A 9351-nucleotide genomic window follows, 5' to 3' on the forward strand; every position below is an offset into this window, starting at 1 on the left:
TACGAATAAGTATGTTTTCAGGAATTATGAAATAATGCAGTATATGATGATTTTGAAATACATGATAAATGACTTATTTATTCAGAATGATATGTATGAGATTTTCGGCGCAAGGCCATGATTGATAGTCGGCGCAAGGCCGTGTATGTTATATGTTTCCGGTGCAAGGCCATGTTTATGAAATGTTCGGCGTAAAGCCATAATTACGAAATGTTCGACGCAAGGCCATATTTATGAAAGTATAGAAATTCTATCAATTTTTTTATGTTAAATGCTATATTATCATGTACTATATGTTATCAGAACCCAGATGTTAGTTTAGTTCAGTTTCAGGAGCACGGTACCGTAACTATACAGATCAGATTACTATGTTTAGATTTGTGCTAACCCCCTACAAGGGGGTGGGAGATGGATAGTCGATGTGACTTTCAGTGTAGAGTTATAGACGTCTACCTAGCAGTCTGGACCAAGGTGTGGTGGGCCTATCGTACTTACAGACATTTTTGACTCGGCAGTGGTCGGCCAACCATTGTTGGGTCCCACCTTCAGGCTGCACAATCCATCATTGGAGGTAATACATGACATCAACTCATTAGCTATACCAGACAGTTCATGAACAGTATGATTTATTAGAAATATGAAAGTATATGTTTATGTAGTTATTTAAATAATCAGTGTTTTCTGGTATGCAAAATGTACTGTATATCTATATTAGCATTAAATATTCATGTTGTCACATAACTATATTTAGTTTATTTTCCCTTACTGAGAAGGACCGGCGGGTCGTGGCTGCTGTTGAGTCTGTTGTGCTACCCTGTTAGGAGGGTAAAGTCTTGTACTAGGGTCAGGAGATTTTTGTTGTGGATCATACATGTATTTTGGATATTTTGAGGTTGTATATGAATACAGTATCACTATGGATTTTAGGGCTTTGGTATTTTATATTTTGTGGTTATGAGAATAATGATTTACATTTACTGCTGCTTAGGTTCCGCTGTGTATAACAGGTATCCCCGCTACCCACGGGTTTCGGGTTGACTATTTTATTTATTAAAGGGACATTGGTTAGAACTTTTTGGTCCTTTGAGCGTAAGCATCAAAAGCCAAGTTTTAATCATTGAAAATTTAGGGCACTTGTCTAAGAATTTGAAGAATGAAAAGATGAAATGGGCATAAGATAGTGATGAGTAAAGCACATAACTATGGGGGAGCAACTCCCTTTGTAATTTCTTGATAATTGGTCTCATCATCTTATTTTATGCTTACATGCCTTTGTGAGAACAGCACTGCAGTTTACTATCCATAATGTACTAAATGATTAATTTTCTTTGATGGATGGTTAATATCTGGTATCATAAATTATTATTGATTATATTGACTTGATTGGTACCATCTGCATGGTGGATGCACAATGCATGCTATAGAAATGCTTAGGGTACTTGCATGTTTGAGCTAAATGCCATTTGCATGGATAATGCAGATCTTTTGAATTGCATACTAGTAGAGGACTAGGTTGTTGCATGCTGAACTTTATTTTGAAGGATGATTGTATATTAAATGAATATCAAATGAATATCTTATCTTCATCCTTATCTGAAAATGCATACATGAGAACATATATAGGGGAGCTAAGCTCCATCCTTAGAGAACAGGGATAAATTTAAAAACCCTTGTGGACTCATATGCGTCGTGTATCACTTTTTGAGTATTGAGGCTCTTCTAAAAACCCTGATCATCATATCTTGCTCTTATTGCTCTATAAATAGGTATGGATTGATCTCAGGTTTATAAGCTTTATATTATGCCTTGATATTAATTTTTAGGTGCATTTGTGTTCTATAGGGTTGATTATATTAGTTGCATGTTAGAAATAAATTAGTCAATATCCAGTATAGTTGTTCGAAAGATTCAAAAATGATTGCTTATACTACCTAACATGCTTAATGAAATTAATCTTGGATAAGTATAAGCAGTTTATTTCATCTAAGCTTGCAATTCAAATCTAAAGGGGGAGATTTTGTAAAATTCCATTTCCTATGCTCACCCTACTTTCAGCTTAGACTTACAGTTTACTGTGGCATATGTTTGTCAAAACATAATGTCTTGTTTCCTTGCTCACAGTAAATTTTAAATGAAAATAGGTTGCTCATAGCCATATAATCTTGCCTTTAAAATCGTTTGATATCTTGAGGATCTCTGTGACTGCTATTTCTAGTTATATTTTTGGAATGCTCTTAAATGCTTAACCAGAAAAATTTCAGCTCGCTTGAACTTTAGTGATTAAAATTATTAATAGCAAGCATAGTGCCCAGTACGTTTTGATAATATCAAAGGGGGAAATATATTTTACAAAATGCAATATTTTTTGGTAAGAAGTGTTTTTAAACTAAATACATCCTATCTCTTGCTTAATCACTTATGACATGTGCTATTAGGACTGTTATGCAAATTTCTTTTCTTTCATGAAATTTGAAAATATTAAGGCTTTTGTTTATAGGATATTCTTAAAAAGGGCATTGCATGGTTGAAACATATGCTAACTAGTTAGACTGAAATCACACTCAATCCTACACTTAATTATCATAAGTTGTATGCTTTGAACTCCAATCTTTTATGGGTCTTATGTACTATTTAAATACAATGGTTTGTGGATATTTATGGTCCAACCATGTTTAACATGTAATTTCAATCTCAAAATGCCATTTTTTTTTTCATATTTAAAACTATTTTCTATGCCCAATTTTGTTTTTTTAAAAAGGGGGGGATTTTTTTTTAAAGCTAAGGAATTCATTTTATGCTCAAATTGTTTTATACTTAGCTTAACTCTTTTGCTGATGCCAAAAGGGGGAGAAATTTCTAACCAAAATGCTACAATTTTAAATACATGAGTGTCTGAGCTATAATGCTACATGTCTATGCTTCATTGCTAAAACTAAATGTATAAATAAATTTCAAATGTCTTCTTTCTTTAATATACTTGAGCTATATTGTTCATTTTTTAAAGTACGCATATTGTAAGGGGGGCCTTTTTAGTCTAAATTCATTTTGCTTTTGTGTGTTTGTCATCATCAAAAAGGGGGAGATTGTTGACTTTTTGAGTCCGATCCCATTTTGATAATGACAAACCACTTGTATCTTATGTGTGCATTTAGTGCTTGAGCAGGTTTATAACTTAGCACATACATAAGGGAAAGGTAAAATGGAAGCTAAGAGGGACTTAAAGCTTATACAATCTGGCATATTCCATGAAGATTTGAAGAGCAAAGAAGATGAAGACATATTGTATTTGAATTGTAATGCATTTGTATTTGCATGTCTTGCATGATATGTTTAAAGATCAATGGACCATAGACTGACCTTAAGAAACAAATATTTTCATGTAAAACTTTTTTCTCAAAAGTCCAAAATCATACGAAGGTTTTAAAATATTTTTGGAGGTTGAAATTGGGCTAAAATTATGTTTTTCATTGAGCCTAGTAGACTAGCCCTTAAGGCCCAGTCGACCGGCCATACAATTGGCTAGAATCTTAATTCTACAAAAGCCCCAATCGACTGGTCCCTTGAAAGCATGTTCTACCTAGTCGACCGACCAGACCTTTTAGGCCAAGTTTTGAATAGCCCTGATTGACTGGACCACTTGGGCAAAATTCTCCAAAATGTAAAGGCCTAGTCGACCGGTCCTTGAAGGCCTTATTAGCCCCAGTCGAAGGGCCAAACTTTTAGGCCAAAATTTTAAAGCCCAGTCGACCGGCCTCTTAATGCTCATTGAAGCCTAGTCGACCAAATCATATGGCCGGCATGCCGAAGCTCGCAGTTTTGGAAATCCCCTTAAAGCCATTTGACCAGACCATGTCCCAGTCAACTGAACCTCTTGGGTTCAGGCTATTTTGAACTTCAAATGGTCAGAAATTTTGAAATTAAAATAATATTTTGCTCCCCAACGATCATAAAATGGTTATATTTTGAAAAAAAAAACTCTATAAATACCTTGCTTAATGCTTTTTAAATGGTTGTTGAGCATGTTGATTTATATTCTTTCATTTGTTAGGAATTTATTTCAAAAATTTAAAGCTTTCTTCTACTCTCTTTTTGCAAAATCCTTTTGAAGAGCAAAGCATAAGCTTCTCCCACTCTTTCTATTGAAAACCCTTTTGTGGAGAAATCATTCATTATATTTGAAATCTTTGAGCATTCTTTTTTATACACATATTCACTCAGAGATTATTTACTCTCATACTCTCACTTCATTACAAATATTTTTTAGAGCAATTTCATATTTCTCCTACACTTTCATTTTGAAAATATTTTTGGAGAAATCCTTTTAAAGAGATTCTTAAAAAGTCTTCAGCATATATTAACTCTTATATATTGCTTGAAAGACTTTATTGTGATACATTTTAAAGATCAAATTTCTCCTCTCTCTTTCACCTTAAAAATCATTTTTGGAGAAATTTTGCGAGTTACTCAAGAAGGCTTTATATATATATATATATATATATATATATATATATATATATTCATATACACCTTTCTTGAAAAGTCTCTTGCATTCAATTTACCAAAGACCGTCTACATTTATTTTTGCCAAACCCTAGGTTCTCCTACTTTCATTTTGAAACATATTCTTTGGAGAAATTTTTATTGGAGAAATTTTTTTTAGGGTTGAATTTTTGAAGTATATTTCATATACATCTTATTTAAAGATTGCAAAACTATTATTGAGAAAAATGCACATACTCTATTGAGCTTTACTTCATGTCTTGTGGGAGTATTTAGAATTTCATGTTGTACATCTTTACTTATTTTGAGAAGCATTTACTTATACGAAAATTATTTTTCATCATCTTTGTTTCCCTGAAGTTTGGGTAGTGAATCGTGTGTCAGGCGTGGGGTATCACTTGAAGAGGAGGGCTCCATCGTGTAAAGAGTGTGCCAGGCGTAGGGTATTGCTTGAAGAGGAGGGCTCCATCTTTAAGAAGTGTGTAAACGGCTTTGCTCCACCTGGTTAAGTGAGAAGGATAGTGGAATCCTCAAGCGAGTTGGCTTGAGGCAAGGACATAGGCGGGTACAACCGAACCTCATAAAAATACTATGTTTTGCGCTTTCTCTTCCCTTCTTTCTTTAATTTTTAGCACTTGTATATTTGCATTTGATTTGTTGCCCTCATTGTACATGTGTTGAATATTTTTATACTTAAATATTTGTGGGTGTTGTGATTGCTTAGAAAAACCTTAGGCTTGCGTAATACTGGTTGAGGTTTTAAAATTAGGGCTTAAGAGACCTAGAATTTTGAAATATCCAATTCACCTTCCCTCTTGGGAATACATCATAACTCACAAATATGTTCCACAATGAGATATAGCTCTAGCGATATCCCTTTTTAGACTAGGCTAAAAGAACCTATCCTCTACTATAGCCATGGTTATATCCTTACCAAAGTAACCTATAGCACCACCTGCATGTAGTTCCTGTAATAACTGGTCACGTAAAGATGTAAAAGGAATACTCAATATAGTTTCTTTGAATAGGAATCGTCCATGGATCACAAATTCTATATGGGATCCCGATAGTCCTTGTAACAGGTCAGAAAAGATGTCACAAAAATTCGGACATTGAGAATATTCTTTCTTGATGCTTTTGAAGCCTATTACTTTCACTTCCAAAGTTTGTAAAGTAGCCACAACTCGACTTAAAGCATCAATAGCTTTGTTTTCAACACCAACTTGGTGTTTGAGTATGAAAGTGTACTGCTAAATGCACTCAATCCACTTTTCATGCCTATGATTTAGTTTCTTTTGGGTGCTTAGGTACCTAAGGGCCTGGTGATCAGAAAAGAGTGCAAACTCTTGCCAGAGTAAATAGTGCTTTAGTGCCTTAGGGATTGGACCACAACATAGAATTCCTTATCATAGGTAGAGTAACACTGCTTGGTTTCATTCAACTTTTCACTGAAGAAGGCAACCGGATGACCCTTTTGACTCAGCACTCCTCATATGCCAACACCTGAAGCATCACAAGCTACTTCAAACAGTTTTTGAAAATTAGGGAGGTGTTGCACAGGAGCTTTTGTCATTTGATCTTTAATGTCTAAGAAGACTTTGGTTGCAACCTTAAGCCATACAAACTCTCCTTTCTTAATACAATTCGTAATGGGTGCCATGATGGTACTGAAATTCCTAATGAATCTTCTATAGAATGTGGCTAACCTATGAAAACTCCTTGCTTCATGAATATTTCTGGGAGTAGACCAATTTTAGATAGCCTTGACCTTCTCATGGTCAATAGAAACTCCACTCTCAGATACAACATATCCTAGAAAGACTACTTGAGGAGTCATGAAGGTGCACTTTTTCAAATTTGTATACAATTTCTACTTTCTTAGTATTTCAAACACTTTTCTTAAATGATCTAGGTGCTCTTTCCTTGTTCAACTATAAATCAAGATGTCTTGAAAATAGACAACAAGGAAATGTTCAATGAAGGTCTTAAAATCTCAGTCATCACTCTCATGAAGGTACTTGGTGCATTAGCGAGACCAAACGACATCACCAACCATTCGTACAAGCCATCTTTAGTCTTGAATGCAGTCTTCCATTCATCTCCAAGTCTGATTCTAATCTGGTGGTATCCACTTTTAAGATCAATTTAGGAAAAGATCTTGGAACCAACCATTTGATCCAATATGTCATTCAACCTGGGTATAGGGAATCTATATTTGACTGTGATTTTATTGATGGCTCTACAGTCAATGCACATTCTCTAAGTTCCATCTTTATTTGGAGTAAGAAGAGCGAGACATGCACATGGGCTTAGGCTTTCTTGAATAAATCCCTTACTTCTTAATTCTTCAACTTGCCTTTTCAGTTCCTCATGCTCTTTAGGATTCATCCTATAGTGAAGCAAATTGGGTAAAGATGATCCTATAACTAGATCTATAGCATATTGAATATCTCTCATCGGAGGTAATTCATTTGGAGGTTCAGAGATAACATCATCAAATTCAGCAAGTATAGGTGACACTTCATGTGGTGTCTCATGTTCAAGAGTAAAGAAGTCATTTTCCTTGGTTACCATGACATAGACAACCTGTGTCTACTTACTCACTTGCTCAAATTGCTTCTTGCTTAGAACATGCAAAGAAGTTCCAACCTTCTCTCTTTTTTTCAAGCTTTTATTTTCCTTGTCTTGTCTGTCCTTTTTAGGCTCTAGAGGACTTAAGACAATCTTCTTTCCATTACACCTAAAAGTATAGGTGTTGGCTCAACCATTGTGTGATACATCAAGATCATATAGCCAAGGTCTTGCTAATAAGATATGGGCAACATCCATGGGAAGGATGTCACACCAGATTTCATCTTCATACTCCGTAATCTTGATAGTGACTAGACACCCATGGCTTACGGGCATGGTTGCTGCATTTACCCAAGCAACTTTATATGGATTGGGATGGGCTTCAAATTTCAACCCCAATTTTTCTAAAGCTGATTTTGAGATCACATTCATGGAGCTTCCACCATCAATGATCATCTTGCAACTCTTATTTCCACACTTGATGTAAGTATGAATGTTGACCTTATAGGTCATGCCCGGTTTTGATTATGACAAATACTCATTTTATCTAATGAGTGTTTGAGATTATGTGCAGGAACTCAGATTGAAAGATCTTAATGCACATGGAAGATAGTGAAGAGTCAAGACCCAATAATTTCATGTTGTAATATATAATTCATTTTTGTAAAGGGTCTGTAATAGTAAATTAGGGTGTTTACTTGTAATAATCACACACCCCACATGCATGGTATATTACGTAAGCTCATAATGCAAAATGACCTTAGAAAGACCTTAGGGGTTACCCTTCGGTCGACCGACAATGGATTTTTTCGGTGTCTTGAAAAAGTCTTAGAAGAGACGTTAGGACACTCACACACTCACTTGTGTATGTCACACTTTTGTTTAGAGTGTTTGTTGCATGATAAGGGACCGAAATGCACACTTTATGCACTTTCGGTCGACCGACCTTCGCAATTCATTTTGTCCCAATCGACCGAACCCAGGTCCAGGTCAATGGTTGACCAATGTCCCGGTCGACCGAACCATTATAGTTCAAATCCCTCGATCGACCGAAACCTTCTAGGGTCAACATTTTGACCACCTAGTCGACCGAGCCCAATTTGTATTGCACCAATCTGGTCGACCGAGGGTCCTCGGGAGAAATCTCAACTATCTGGTCGACTAAACCATTCAGTTCAACATAGCCCGGTCGACCGAACCTTGGTAAAATTGAAAAATCACCCCGGACATGCACTTTCGGTCGATCGAGCCCCCAGTTCAAAAATGTCCTAATCGACCGAGCCATATGAACTTCGGTCGACCAAAAGTGTTCTAGTCGACCGGACCTCTCAGGTTGCCCTAATTTTTTACCGTGGTTAAAATGTTTTAAACAGGGTTAAATTAATTAAAATGTTATTAAACTTTTCTAATAATACCAGCCTTGTCCCCAACGGTCATAATACATGGGGTGTCTATATATACCCCTTCATTTGGGAAAATTAGCAAGACATTAGCAGATTTGATTAGAGAAAATTCTCTGAAAATCCAAAAACCTATAATACTCATTTTCATACCTAAACCACTCATACTTACCTTCTTCTATTACTCATACTCTTTGTAAGTTGATTGAGTGTTTATCTTTAGAGGTTTGCTCTCTCATTTGTATTTGATTGATTCAATTTTCTTGAAAGCTAAACCTAAGTGTTCTTAGGGGGCTTTGTTCATAAGCCTATCCTAAGAAGACTTGCTTAAGCTTCTTAAAATGTTTTAAACAGGGTTAAATTAATTAAAATGTCATTAAACTTTTCTAATAATACCAGCCTTGTCCCCAACGGTCATAATTCATGGGGTGTCTATATATACCCCTTCATTTGGGAAAATTAGCAAGACATTAGCAGATTTGATTAGGGAAAATTCTCTGAAAATCCAAAAACCTATAATACTCATTTTCATACCAAAACCACTCATACTTACCTTCTTCTATTGCTCATGCTCTTTGTAAGTTGATTGAACGTTTATCTTCAGAGGTTTGCTCTCTTATTTGTATTTGATTTATTCAATTTTCTTGAGAGCTAAACCTAAGTGTTCTTAGGGGGCTTCGTTCATAAGCCTGTCCTAAGAAGACTTGCTTAAGCTTTTGAGTGTTGCATTTGTGTTGCAATATCTTAGGAAGCTTGTGTTTGTCTTTGGGTTGCAAAATCATTTTCAAAATATACTCAAATATCTTGTGTGATTTATATTAATATATTTGTGAGAAGATATTTGTGTTTGTAATATTAATCTTTGTTGCAACATTCATTA

This window comes from Malania oleifera, chromosome 4 (genome assembly GCF_029873635.1).
Source record: "Malania oleifera isolate guangnan ecotype guangnan chromosome 4, ASM2987363v1, whole genome shotgun sequence".
In the NCBI taxonomy this organism is placed as follows: domain Eukaryota; kingdom Viridiplantae; phylum Streptophyta; class Magnoliopsida; order Santalales; family Ximeniaceae; genus Malania; species Malania oleifera.